Source organism: Camelina sativa, chromosome 5 (genome assembly GCF_030686135.1).
Source record: "Camelina sativa cultivar CO46 ecotype springtype chromosome 5, ASM3068613v1".
Lineage (NCBI taxonomy): Eukaryota > Viridiplantae > Streptophyta > Magnoliopsida > Brassicales > Brassicaceae > Camelina > Camelina sativa.
Window position 1 is genome coordinate 30,240,900 of NC_141884.1, and position 14,471 is coordinate 30,255,370.

Sequence of the window (14,471 nt, forward strand, 5' to 3'; positions counted from 1 at the left end):
TTTTTCTCATTTCGCTCTTGTATTTTTCCCAAACCTTTGCATTTTCAATCAGATAACAAAAAAAAAAAAAAAAAAAAAAAAAAGAGTTGTGAATTATGAGAATAATCAAGAGAAAAGAAGTGAGAATACTATTTTGTAAAACATTAATTCCTCCTATACCACATTTCAATAGTATTTTTTCAAGTTTCTAAATAGAGGTTTCTATGAATTATGTTTCAATGACTTGTTTCCGTATTTCTACGAGATTCTGTTTCAAACAAAATTTGAAAACAAAAAACCAAGCTTAAAAAGAGTTTCCATGCAACACTATTTATTGGTCTACAATATATTATTTTAGGGTTGGTGAACAAAATTATGTACAATATAATTATTGTTTTTGGGATATATATTGTCCACCATTATTAATATATCACAAAGCTGGTTTGAGGATAATTTTGTATAGTGGACAAGTTTGAAACTATCCAAAATTGTTCTTTTACACAACTTATTTATTTATTTACCAATGGACATGTTTCTAGCATAACAATGTTCATAACCTCTCTGACAACAACTTCTCTTAATTTGAAATGTTTATTTTACAACTTATCTACTAGTCAACATGCTTACCAAATGGACAAATTTCAACTTCCAACTACTGGACAAGATTTAACAACACTAATCTTTTCCACTATGGATCCCATTTGTCTGCCTAATACAAACAATTAATGTTCATTTATGTTGCCAAAAATCAAATGTATATTAAATGTCAATGCTGTCAATGGCGTTTCATGTCTATGTATCATAAAATGACACTATTAATTTCAAATTCTCGCTCATAACCTCAAGGGTGTTTTCGACTTTTTCAGTAACTTTTGTTGTAGAACAGGAAAGATGTTTTCTAATGTGCTAGAATTGAAAAGTTTTTAATATAATATGATACTCTCTACTAAATTTCCAAAAAAATGAGCATGGTGATTCATACACTACATAAAGAGACAAAGACAAAAATATATGTGCTAATGACAAGTGGTGAACAAGTGTTACACAGTCAGGTCATATATTGTATGTAGGAGATATGTGTCATTAAGATGGAAAACACTTGTTGCAATAGATAGTTATACTTATTATATAACAACTATTATTTTTTTAAAAAATTATACATATATCATAATATTTTTTTTTCTCAAATGAAATATATATTGATTAAGATGGATCATTACATAGAGAGATTATTAGCCAAAGAGGCTTCAATACAGAATCAGTGTAATATGTAGAATCTATACAGCCAAATTTTGCTAGAGCATGAGCTACACTATTACATTCTCTCTTTGTAAAAATAAATAAAACTTTTTGTAATTTGGATGACCAAAGATTGATATCTCGAATGAGATTTGTTAAGGAAACATTATGCGTTTGACTGTTAACCAATTTAATTAAAACTTCACAGTCTCCTTCGAAAATCAGTGAATGATAACCCCTGAATCGCAGCTAAAAGTCCTTTTGTTTCCGCTTCTAAAGGAGATCCTACTGAACTTAGTCTTGTTGCTCCCCATACAAGTGATTCTCCTCGACTGTTCCTGAAGATCCATCCACTTGTTGCCTGTTGTGTATGATAATCAAAACTTGCATCAAAATTGCATTTAATAGTTGGATGTGTCGGAGGTAGCCAGGTAATATTGTTCGTTCTTGGGATCAGTCGTGGTGTTTCTAATTTTTGAAAGCTACGAATCCATTCTGTAGTGTCTGACTTTGCCTGCAGAACTGTTTTAGTTGCACTCTCACGGTAGTTATTAAAATCTTGATTGTTTCTAACTTTCCAAATATGCCAAAGTAAAACAAAAGGAAAAAGGGAGTCAAAGTTGTTGGTAGTTTGATATGAAAAGGTTATCAGTTGAGATATAGATTCTTCCGCATTCAATGGTAGTTGATTAATGTTCAAAGCAGAACTGTTAGATAGTCTCCACGCCATTTGAGCAAAAGGACATGAGAACAGAGCATGTTCTATTGTTTCCTCTGTTTGGCAACATCTTGAACATAAAGGATCAATGTTCATTCCCCGTCTTCGTAGTCTTGTTGTGGTTGGTATGGCTTGTGACACTATCCTCCAGAGAAGATGTTTAATCTTTGGTAGTAGTCTCAATTTCCAGATTTTGTTCTTTAATTCCACTGATCCGTATGGTATATCCAATATCACTCCTGGATCAAATGGGTAGTGAGTGATAAACCAATACCCGGATTTGACAGAGTAGACACCTGATCGAGTGTAGCCCCATATTAGTTTGTCCGGATGTTCTTCTTGAGAAAGATAGATATTTTGAATTATCTCCTGTTCAGACTCTGAGACCAAGGTAGATAGTTTATGACTATCCCAAGTCCGAGTATTTCCTGTTTTAGAGATTAGACGATGCAGTAGTGTAGTAGATTATGGTGATATTATATCTACTAATCTAGGTGGATGCGTATCAATGAAATTATCCATTCCTAGACGCATAGTTCGACCATCGCCTACAATATATCGCATTCCTTTCTTAAGAAGATCTAATCCTATTAAGATAGAAGACCAACCATACGATTGGTTCTTCCTTGATCTAGCATCCATAATTGTTTCATCCCTAACGGTTCTTCATAACTCCAACAAAAAGAGAGTTTGGATTTTGAATAAGTCTCCATGCTTGCTTGGCCAAGAGGGCGTCGTTGAATTTTGCCAAATCCCTAAAACCCAAACCCCCTTCTGATTTTGGACTCTGTAATTTATTCCAAGATATCCATGGAATACCACATTGGTTTGAACCTCTATCCCACCAATATTGCATTAGAAGAGTTTCTATTTAGGATATGATTCCCAGGGGAAGTTTAAAACAAGACATGGCATAGACTGGCATTGATAGAGCCACTGAATTTAGCATTATTGCTTTACCTGCTAGAGATAATGTCTTTGCTGTCCAACCTGATGTGCGTTGTTTGACTCTATCAATGATGTATTCAAAAATTTCCTTCTTCTTACGTCCAAATTGTTGAGAGAGTCCAAGATATTTCCCTCCTCCTCCATGGTTAGGGATGTCAAGTATTGCCTTTAGTCGGTTTTGAGTATTTCCAAAGACTCTGCTCCCAAATGTAATCATCGATTTGGATGTATTTATTTTTTGTCCAGAGTAATATTCTAGATATCAAACATATCCTTTAACGCTTGAAAATTTTTCCTATTAGCTTTACAGAAGAATAGACAATCATCTGCAAACTGTAGATGAGTGATGCTTGGTGCACCATTTCCTATGCGGATTCCTTGTAGATCACCATCTTGGTCACTGGAAGTGATTAAATGACTGAGGACAGAACCGTGCCTAGGATTATACGGACCAGAAGCAATGTCTAAAAAAAAGGCCTAAAATTTTTTTTTTCAAATAATAACCAACATAATCTGGAAAAAAACAAGCGTAGAACCCAAATCTTAATTCTAAAAGATAACTTTTCTTTCTTTCTGTGCTACAAAATCGTTAACTAAACTCTCGAAGTCGACACTCTTAACCAGCTCCCTTTCGATAGACAAAATAGCCAAGTCGCTTAGTCTTTCTTGTGACATACTCGAACGAAGATAAGATTTTATCAACTTCAGCTTTGAAAAGCTTCTCTCAGCAGATGCAACTGAAACTGGAATCGTGATCAATATTCGATAAGCGATCCATGCATTAGGATAACAATCTTCAACCTGTTTCAAGAAGTCTAACACTTGAATTGGCCTCTTAGTTCCTGCTGGTAAAGCTTCTCTTAGAATCTTAGTTCACAAAACAAATCATTACCAACAATATCCGAAAGTTTCCCATGAGTTAGAGACTTCTCAAGATTAATACAAGATGCCATCAAACTTTCATCGCTCGCTGACTGCAATTTCTTCAAATCAAATAAAAAGCCAAATATTTGTTCATACCTCTCAAACTGTTCAAATCTTGTCTTAAGCGAGCATAAAGCTTGGTCCATAATATGGATGAAGTAATCAACTCTGAAGCTCTCCTCTGGTGATAAAACCACACTTCTTGCAACTCTCTCTGATTCTTCACCATAATTTCTTTTTCTTATAATGACTCGCTTTGCTTTTTTGGGAAATACTGCCTCAATCTCCATCAAATCTGCAATTTCTTTAGCTTCCAACTTTGCTTTCTCAAAACCTGAGTCTCTGTACTTTTGAAAATAAGAAACCAACCCTTTCAACTGAGAGATAGCAACATCTATGTTCATATCCACGGATTGCAAACTCTTACTAACAATGTTCACAGCAGAAAGAAGATTATACCAAATAACCATGGAAACCAAGAACTGAAAGCTTCCAATTCCATGTGTTTCACTTATTGTAAGACATTCAGCTTCACTTTGTTCTTTCGGATCATCACTATTCTCAGCAATGTAAACTAAAGCATCCATGATTTTGGGAGCTTGAAAGTGTATTGCCTTAACACTTTCAACATGACTCTCCCATCGAGTATGTGACAAAGACTTAAGTGTTAGACCTCCCACCTTATCCTCAAATATTTTCAATCGCTTGTTTGAAGATGTAAAGAAACAATAAATTCGCTGAATGATTCCAAAAAATAATATTGCCTTTGGAGAAGTGGTTGCCATATCACAAAGTGCAAGATTAAGACTGTGGCAACCACAAGGTGTGTAAAACGCCCTTGGATTGATCTCAAGTAACCTTTTCTGCACTCCTTTATGTTTTCCCTTCATGTTCGAGCCATTATCATAACCTTGACCCCTAGCATCATCAATTTTTAACCCAAAAGCAGCCAAGACATCTTGAAGCTCACAGAAAAGTCCTTCTCCAGATGTGTCATCAACTTTCAAAAATGTCAAGAAAAATTCTTCTACGGTAGTTGAAGTGGCTGAGACATCTACACAACGAATTACGACGGTCATTTGTTCGTGATGGCTAATATCTGGAGTGCAATCGAGGATCACAGAGAAGTACTTAGCATCCTGGATTTTTTTGATAATCTTGCCTTTTATCTCATTAGCTAACAAAGCTATCAACTCATTTTGAATGTTGTTGCTGAGATAAGGACAATGAGTTTCACCATCTTAATATCTTCTAAGATGTTCTATCATCACCGGATCAAAATCAGCAAGCGACTCAATGAAACTTAAGAAATTCCCATTATTATCGTCTCCAATCTTTCCATTGCTCCCACGAAATGCTAGATTCTGTTTAGCAAGAGTTTTAACCACAGAAATTATCCTAAGCAAAACTTGTCTCCAATGAATTCTTTCTTTCTTCATTTCATCTTGAGCATATTTATCAATGGTCTGATTTTTCTCCAGCCTTGACTCTAATTCCACCCACTGATTCATGCAGACAATGTGTTCCCGACTAGATTCATGCTCTTTAAGCCTCTTCAAAATATTTCTCCAATCACTGAATCCCGTAGTTGCCAGTTGACCTTTGTCTCTCTGGTTGAACAATTTACAACAAAAACAATATATTTTGTTAGATGCTTTTGAGTAAACTAGCCAACATCGATCTTGTTTTCTTCCATCATTCATTTCTCTTGTGTAATAGCAATGCGAGAAATGCCTTTTAAGACCATCTTTTGGAAAATGAAAATCCATTCGCAATCTTTGTGTCGGACCTTGTACAACCATAAAATCTCTCCATTCATTCCATCCTTTCTTTATGCATTTCCAGTTTCCAGGATCATACATATCCACAAATCCCAAATTCTCCCTCAGATCTTCACCCTTTTCATCTTTAGTCTTATCCTCCTCATTCAATCCCTCCTCATTCAATTCCTCCTCATTCACTACATTCACATTCTCTGTCTCAACAACTATTTCTTCTCTCTGAAACTCAGCCATATTCTCATCCACTCCATCATCTTTGACATGATCATTTCCTTCTCCTTTATCACTGTTTCCTACAGATTCATCAAAAGTTTCAGATTTTTTGAAATACCTGAATATACCATTCTCTAGAGATTTCACGAGTGCTTCTCTTCGATTCTTCTTTTTTAATTTTTCTGCTCCACCCAGTTCTTTCTTCATGCTCTTTGGAGGCATTTTGCTGAAATTTAAGAGTCAAAACACAAATCAAAACAAGTTACATAACCAAATAGAAACGAAAACGAGAACATTGACCATTGCTATTACGATTACAATTCTCAAAACACAAGTTATATAATATTATCCATTGAACATTGCTATTACGATTTTCAGATATTAGAACCCAATAGAAATGAAAACCCAAATCAAATCTCTATATAGTTTATGAAAAAGAAAACTATAATATTATAAAAACATACTTGTTTGATTGTTGATGGCAGCCAAACCAAGAAGGAAGAAAACAAAAAGAATATGTTAATGTTTTAGTGCCTTGAAAACATAAAGATTGTTGCTTTCTCGAATGGAGAAGAAAACAAAAAGAAGGGAGAAGTGATGGGTCTTTCTCGAATTTTCTAGAACCATCGTTGCTTTTTTTTTACCACATAAAATCATTTTTATTGGGTCTAACTAGTGGGCTTATTTGGGAAAATTAAGGCCTTTATTTTTTTTCCAAAAAAACAGGCCGGAAGCGAAGACTTCTTTTCTTAACACATAGCCACAGCTCTGACTGAGGATGTCTGAACAGAGGATAAATAGATAAGGTGATAGGGGATCACCTTGTCTAATGCCTCTTGTTGGCTTAATATGTCCATAAGGAGCTCCATTGATCAAGACAGGGTAATTCACAGAGGTTACAGTTGCCATGATCCAACTAATCCACTTATCACAAAAACCAAATAGTTTCATAGTTGTCTCAAGAAAATTCCACTCAACTCGGTCATAAGCTTTGCTGACATCTGTCTTCACTGCCATATAATTTTGTGATACTCGTTTCCTGACTTTTAAGGAGTGCATAACTTCATGCGAAATCATCACGTTATCTTGTATTATTCAACCTGGGATGAAAGCTGCCTGAGCATCTGAAACTATGTCGTTCAGGTGAGGTTTCAGTCGCTTAACCAAGCATTTTGATACAATTTTATAGAGTACATTGCATAGAAATATAGGTCGGTAATCCGAGAGTGTCTGAGGATTATTGATTTTTGGAATCATGTAAATGTTAGTGAGATTAATGCTTGGTTTCATTTGGGAAGTATCAAAAAAATGATGAACTTCTTGTATTACTTGTGGTCCAACTGTGTCCCAACATGTTTTGTAAAATCTTGCTGTTAAACCATCTGGACCCGGAGCACGATCATCGCCTATTGAGCACACTGCATTGTATATCTCTTCATTGATAAAGTCCTTTGTTAAACTTTCGTTTGCTTCCTCTGAGACTCGAGGTACAAAGTCGGCAAAAACCGATGGGTTAACATAATGATTGGAGGTTTTAAAGATGTTTGTGAAAATTTTTTGGGCATGATCACCAACCTCTCTATCCCCATGATGAATATTGCCTTGATCATCTAAAATAGATGTTATCCAGGTCTTTGCAAACCTTATTTTGGCACAAGAGTGGAAGTAACTCGTGTTTCGATCTCCAGCTAACATCCACATATTCCTACTTTTTTGTTGCCAGTGAGTTTCTTCGTCACTATAAGCCTTTATCAATTCATCGTGCAGGATAGGAATGGATCTTCGTAATACCGGATTTGAGCTTTCCATTGCATAGTTTAAACGAGCTTGAATATCAACAATGTGTTGTTCAGAATTTAAGTGGTGATCACGCTTCAGATTTGCCAAACTCCGCCTGCAGTTTTTAATACGCTCATTGATCGGGATGTCTGAACTACTATTGCTATCTAGCCAGCCAGCCTTAAAAGTCTAATGGAAGTTAGGTATATCCAACAGGCGTTTATCAAACTGGAAAGTTTGTTTGTTATGCCTGACAACATCATTTAGATCAAGCAAGATAGGCTTGTGGTCCGATCCTGCAAATTCCAGGAAGTGCGCCTCTGCATTGGGAAAGGTGGATGCACCCGAAGATTTAAACATTGCCCTGTCAAGGCAACACTGTATCGTGTATGAGTATCGTTCTCCCACCCATGAGAAGGGATTACCTCTTGAACGGTCATCATGAAGATCACAAACAGATATCATGTGTCAAAAGTCTCGGAAGGTCCATTCTTCACGCATTGGCCCTCCAATCTTTTCCTTATTTGAAACTATCTCATTAAAATCTCCGATAAGTAACCATGAGGCATTTCGTGATTGGTTTATAGTTTCAAAACGTTCCCACAGTTCATGACGTTTACTGGGATTAGCGTGACCATACACACCAGACAAACAGAACATAGTATTATTATGATCCACTTTTACATCGATTAGTCGCTCATCCTGAGAAATCATGGATAAGCTTACATTGTCTTTCCAAAACAAAGATAAACCACCACTCTGACCTTGAGGGGGTTGAATTATAGCGTTAGAAAAACCTAAATCACACTTAAGTTTAGTTATTACAGCAGTTTGGTTGAGAGATTTAGAAAGAAATAAAATATCACACTTAGTAGTAAAACAGAGTTTTTTTAAGCGGGAAGAAGTTAAACTTGGGCCAATGCCCTGGCAATTCCAAGAGAGGATCTTCATATTGGAATGTCTGGGGGCACCGGGCCCCCCGCGCCTCCGTCGAATCTCTTGTTAACAGAACATGAACCTACCGAGACAGTGCATTGACTCTTCCTGCGAAGTTGGTTCAGGACCACCAACTCCTCAGCCGCTTTGTTGAAGGTTGTCTCAAAGTGCACTCTCTTACGCTTCAAGAGGACAAAGTCTTGTTGTGCATTATCAGACATATCATCAAGAAAGTTCCTTGGCTCTGGATGAACTGCAGCCTTCTCCACATACTTGGCATTCAGGTAACGGATACGTTCAGCCGTTAAGTCTTTATCAATGAAAACACTTGGTAGTGACTTATTTGCTACCGTGTGTAGAACATAGCTTTGTGTAGGGACAGTTGACGGTGGTGGCATCTGAAGGCCTGGTGTGAGACTTGCCGGGTTGAAAGATAGCAGAGTATTTGCCTCCGACATGTTTTTTTCACCATCGTTATGGTCGTCTCCATCACTATCATTCTCCAAACCCTCTGAACTAGGATCATCGAGGCCAAGGGAACATTCCTTGACATCATGTTTGAGAAAACCACACTTTGTGCAAAAGTTTCTTAGGCGTTCATAGCGAAACTTGAGGATAGTATTCTCATCAGCAATAAATTGTATGTTCCTTTGGAACCTTAGTGGATCGTCTATGTTCCAATCAATCCTAACACGGACTGCCCCTACTTGGATTTCATTCTCATCATAATCTACCTCAGGGACATATCCTATTTTGTTCCCTACCCACCTATCCATTGCATTGGTCAAGCAAAGAGTTGGGATACCTTGGATTTGGACCCAAAAGGGTATGATCTTCATGTTAGTCTCGCTGATGTTAGGATACCAGCGGTGAGTGGTGACCATCCAATCGTTAAAGGACCATGGGCTTCTTCTTAACACCAAGTTCAGTGAGTCTTCAGACTGGAAGCGGAATTGTGCTCTCCCACCGAGAATACGTCCCACACATTCATCCGCAAAACCCCAAACTCATGGCATCTGTCGGATGAGGGCACGAAGGTTCTGCTTGCGAGGGTTGATAGGAGTAACAACCAAAGTGTGTCGATTAACTGAGATTGCACGAGAGGAACTCCGGTGGTAGCGAAACTGGGGCATCGTCTATGCCCAAATCAAGGTCTTGAACAGATTTGCGAATATAGTCACTCATGATTGTCGATTGACCGGTGAAGATAGTGCGGAATGAAGGAGTGATTGAGAAAAAACGAGGGAAGATTGCGAATTTATAGAGAGACCATGGCGGTTTTGGTTGACGGTTACCTCCTGTGAAATTTGGAGGGAAGAAACTGTCACCATTAAATGATAGACATAAACCGCCGAAATTGATCCTAAGGACAGAAACAAAGGATTCTTCGGTCGGAAACAAACTCCTAATCAGGAAATTGACCAGAGAGACGGAATTGAAAGAAAGATGAAGACGATTGCCCAAGGGATCGCCCAGAGAGAAAGCCATTCTGTTCAAATCAATTTTATATATTATAAATATATTAGTAGACAAATATAATAAATATAACAGTAGAAAATTATTTATAAAAAAAAAACAGAACTCATTTCTTATATGTCTTGGGATCTAGCTGTGTTTTAAAAATTGGAATTTAATTTTGATTTCTCTTGCTATTCAATCGTAACTTACAACTAAGCAGATACATTCGTATTTGTAGTGAAAACACATAAAATATTATTATTATTATTCTAATTATTATATTTATAATTGTAATTATTATTACAATAGATTCTATTTTTATCTCTACACGTAAAATAGTGACTTTTGAAACAATAATATCTATTATGTTTTTATGAAAAAGTAAAAACAAATAAATGAGCTCAACTAAGCCTTTAGAATCACAACCAAACCTAATAATCACAAAATCTATAAAATTCTTAAAATTATCCTAATTGTATTATTCGAAATAAACATGAGACCAACGGAGAACCGAATAGATTACCAAAATACATATAATAAAATGATATTTCCAAAAATAAATATTAGTTATAATTTTATAAGTCGCCATTTTTACAACTTTACCATCCATCTTCCAAAATGCAGATTAATCTTATAAAGTCAAAAATAATATGCAATATAACACTTACACGTATATTCTAAATGTTTCTACGGTCACATATATTTTCAAAAATTTGAATGTGGATTTAGACTCCTATTAATCAACACTTTACAAATTTGACAGTGATACTGATAGTTTAGGTTGCATATTATTTTTGATTTCGTGAGATTGATATGCATTTTTGAAGTTGAAAAAATGGCGATTTGAAAGATTTTTCCTGCACAAACCCCTAAACTAAAACATACCAACAAAAAAAAAACATGAGATACTTAAAATATCTAAAATTATTTAGTTACATATGTGAACCTATGTTCAACATTTTTTTTTGTTTGCAAAATTAAACAAAATATTATTAAGAGAAACTGACAGAAGTAACCAACAACAAAATTTTAATTAATTCACTAACCATTCTAACCATCACCCTATGATATTTTTTATATTTCCTATAATAATGACAGTTTTGTCTATATGACATTAAGAACAGCTAAACACACTTTCTCTCTCACGTGCATCCCCTCGTCCTCCCTTTCTTTTTCTTTCTACCTTTATTTTTCTCATTTTCTTGTTTATTTCTTATTTATTCATTTATATTTTATAATAAAATCGAAGGCAATTCTCATAAATCTATTTACACAAATTATTTGGATTTCACAATCTTACTTAAAAATGGATACTTTTTAAATGTTTTTATTTTTTTTTTTTAATCGAACAACTTTAACTCAATATGTAACTAAAATAATATTTTATTTCCATGTAATCTAATTTTAGTATGCGCTTAATTCGATAGTTTGGATTCTCTATGTTGTATCCCTTAGGGTGTAGTGTTATTTATTCAGAAATTGTTAAACTCCGCATGTTAAGTTTCATATATATGTTGTATATTTCTTAGGAAACGGCTTGTTTAATAATTTTTCATTTCATTTCATACCATCATTACCAGTACCATCAAATTATTTTCTGAAAATGTATCATTATATCCTATTTACTTTTGTTCTATATTATTTCATTAAATGTTGTAAAAAATATTATTCTATATATTACATGTGCGCATGTCCTTCACTGATATTATCTCTAGTATTTTTATATTGGCCAATGTTTATTCACTTAATTTTCTGATATAATGTGTTATTTCTTCACTAGTTTTATCTATAAGGTTATTGAGCAAAATTGTTCTTTATTGGCCAATGGCTAGGGTTGATAATGAAACATAAATGTTTACTTGTTAGTTAGGGTTTAGAAAGTTCTATCTTGTAGAGTTTATAATTTCTAAAAAATCTCTTTAACATTAGTCAAAAGGTTTAAAATGGAACATAAATATTTATTTGTCCGTTTGGGTTTCAAATTTCTATTTTGTAGGGTTTAGTTTTACAAAAACAATCTTTACTACTATACAAAGAGTAACATTTAAGATGAAATAGTGATATGTCTATATTTTGTCTCTGCTAAGCATGTTTTTGTCACGCATCTAGTTAGGATAACTAATTGTTTTGCATGAATTTCTACTCTCTTTTGTACACTTTTCATATTTAGGTAGTTCTTGCATTATCTTCGCATACATCGTGCATTTTGGAGTATTTCAGGTATTTAGGAGACTTTGGAGCCAGGCTGTCTCAAGTCGCGCCATCACTCCGTCATCACACATCCGCTCGGGTCGCGCCATCATTCCGTCATCACACATCCGCTCGGGTCGCGCCATCACTCCGTCATCACACATCCGCTTGGGTCGCGCCATCATTCCATCATCACACATCCGCTCGGGTCGCGCCGTCACTCCGTCATCACACATCCGCTCGAGTCGCGCCATCACTCCGTCATAACACATCCGCTCGGGTTGCGCCATCATTCCGTCATCACACATCCGCTCGGGTCGCACCATCACTCCGTCATCACACAGTCGCGCCATCACTCCGTCGTCGACTACCGTTTGAGCCAACGCCATCACTCACTCGAGCCACTACTCGTTCGCACATGTCAGGAAGATGTTCCATCTTACACGCTTCAGGAGATTCCTAAACCGACTCTTCATCTTGTCGTTTTAAGTTTTAGGGATTTTATGTCTTTACTATAAATACGTTTTGTTAAGTCTCCGCGACAACATCTAAGTTTTTATCTCGTTTTTATTTTTTAAGGTTTTCCTAGGCACCAAAAACCGTTCTCAGACTTTGCATCCAGATATCTTTTAATACATTGAGTATTTGCATTTGATTTCTTCTACAAACTTGTTTATCTCATTTTTACCTATCTAAGAATGCTTGTTTCAATGTTTTCTGAGTTTGTATTGTTGATGATGATTTCCGGATCTGAGTAGTGCATTAGTTCTTGAGGATGGGATAGATTAGGTGGAGGATCTTAGGATGTAGGGTGTTTAAGCTTGATTTATATGATTCCCTTCTGGACTAGAGTTAGAATTACTAGTTTCTCTCTGATCAATTGGAACTAGGTTCGAGACACTTCCACACCCAAAAGGTGTTCGATGAAATGTCTGACCAACTAGTGCCAGAGACTTACGTTCCTAGCCTAAGAGATTAGTTGTCTAGGATGTTTGTTGACATGAATGAACTTGTTTGTCATGCCTGCCCGACCACGTTTCTCTAGCGAGAGCTAGGTATGGAAGTGGTTGAGTCTGAGTAGCTTTTACCAAGAGATTGGATTAGCTAAGTTGTGATGTTCATTGTTTAGGGATAGATTGCTTGTGGCATGTTAAACACTCTGTAGACTAGGATACTCCACCGACATCAATTACTCCCATCCTTAGGACTTTTATTTTTCTGTTTTATTACATTCCCGAGACTATTTCGTTCCTCGTTTTCTTGTAGTTTATGCTTAGACTCGTTTAAGTTTCTATTCATTTCCGCTTCTTGTCATGCAATCTCATTTCTAGTTCTGTAACTCATTTTCGTTTTGCATTTTGACCATTCTAGGATTGTTAGACAAACACTCTTCTTGAATTGGCTTGACTTGTAATTGCTTGATTGCATCTTGATTGTTAGCAACATCCCATTTGGATTGACACCTTAAGTACTACAACTACATAAGGTTAATTGAACCTGCTAGGATAGGAGACACAAAAATCCTAGTATCAATTTGGCGCCGTTGCCATTTGGGATTCGTTTTGTTACATTTGAGATTTCAAGTTTTGCAAGATTAAGTTCTGTTACACTTATCATTCTGAGTACTGACTTGTTTTGGTTGTTTGCTTGTTTGTTTTGCATCTCAGGAACCTGGTGATTGCAGCATTGCATGCACACCAGATCAAGAGGACATCAGAATCTCCTCCCTGCTATCGACGACATCAATCGGTTACAAAGACCACGACAAGCTCGTCCACCTACTGATAATCCCGTACACGTCACTATGGAACAACAGCATGAACCACATCAGGGACCGCGAAACATTGGTGCTAGGGATGCACCGAACACTCACACTCAACGTGCTGGAATCGTCCCTCCCGCCGTGCAGAACAACAACTTCGAGATCAAAAGTGGTCTGATCACCATGATCCAAGGAAACAATTTTCACGGGTTGCCTATGGAGGATCCACTCGACCACTTGGACGAGTTCGACCGTCTTTGCAGTCTCACCAAGATCAACGGCGTGAGTGAGGATGGTTACAAGTTGCGCCTCTTCCCATTCTCCCTTGGAGACAAAGCTCATCAATGGGAGAAAAACCTTCCCAAGGGATCAATCACCACCTGGGATGGTTGCAAGAAGGCATTCTTGGCCAAGTTTTTCTCCAACTCTAGAACAGCACGTCTCAGGAATGAGATTTCCAGCTTCACTCAGAAGAGCTCAGAATCATTCTGTGAAGCATGGGAGCGTTTCAAGGGTTACCACAGCTAGTGTCCCACCATGGTTT

The 14,471-nt window shown here is 36.5% G+C and overlaps 1 non-coding gene and 1 pseudogene across 1 annotated transcript; both read right to left on the reverse strand.

Moving 5' to 3' along the window:
* Window positions 1-3,139: 3,139 nt before the first annotated feature.
* On the reverse strand, window positions 3,140-6,819 carry LOC147944482 (uncharacterized; annotated as a pseudogene).
* A 7,546-nt stretch (window positions 6,820-14,365) lies between these two features.
* Window positions 14,366-14,471, reverse strand: LOC147944483 (small nucleolar RNA R71). The gene has a single exon (XR_015558719.1). It is a non-coding gene; the product is annotated as a small nucleolar RNA R71 (small nucleolar RNA).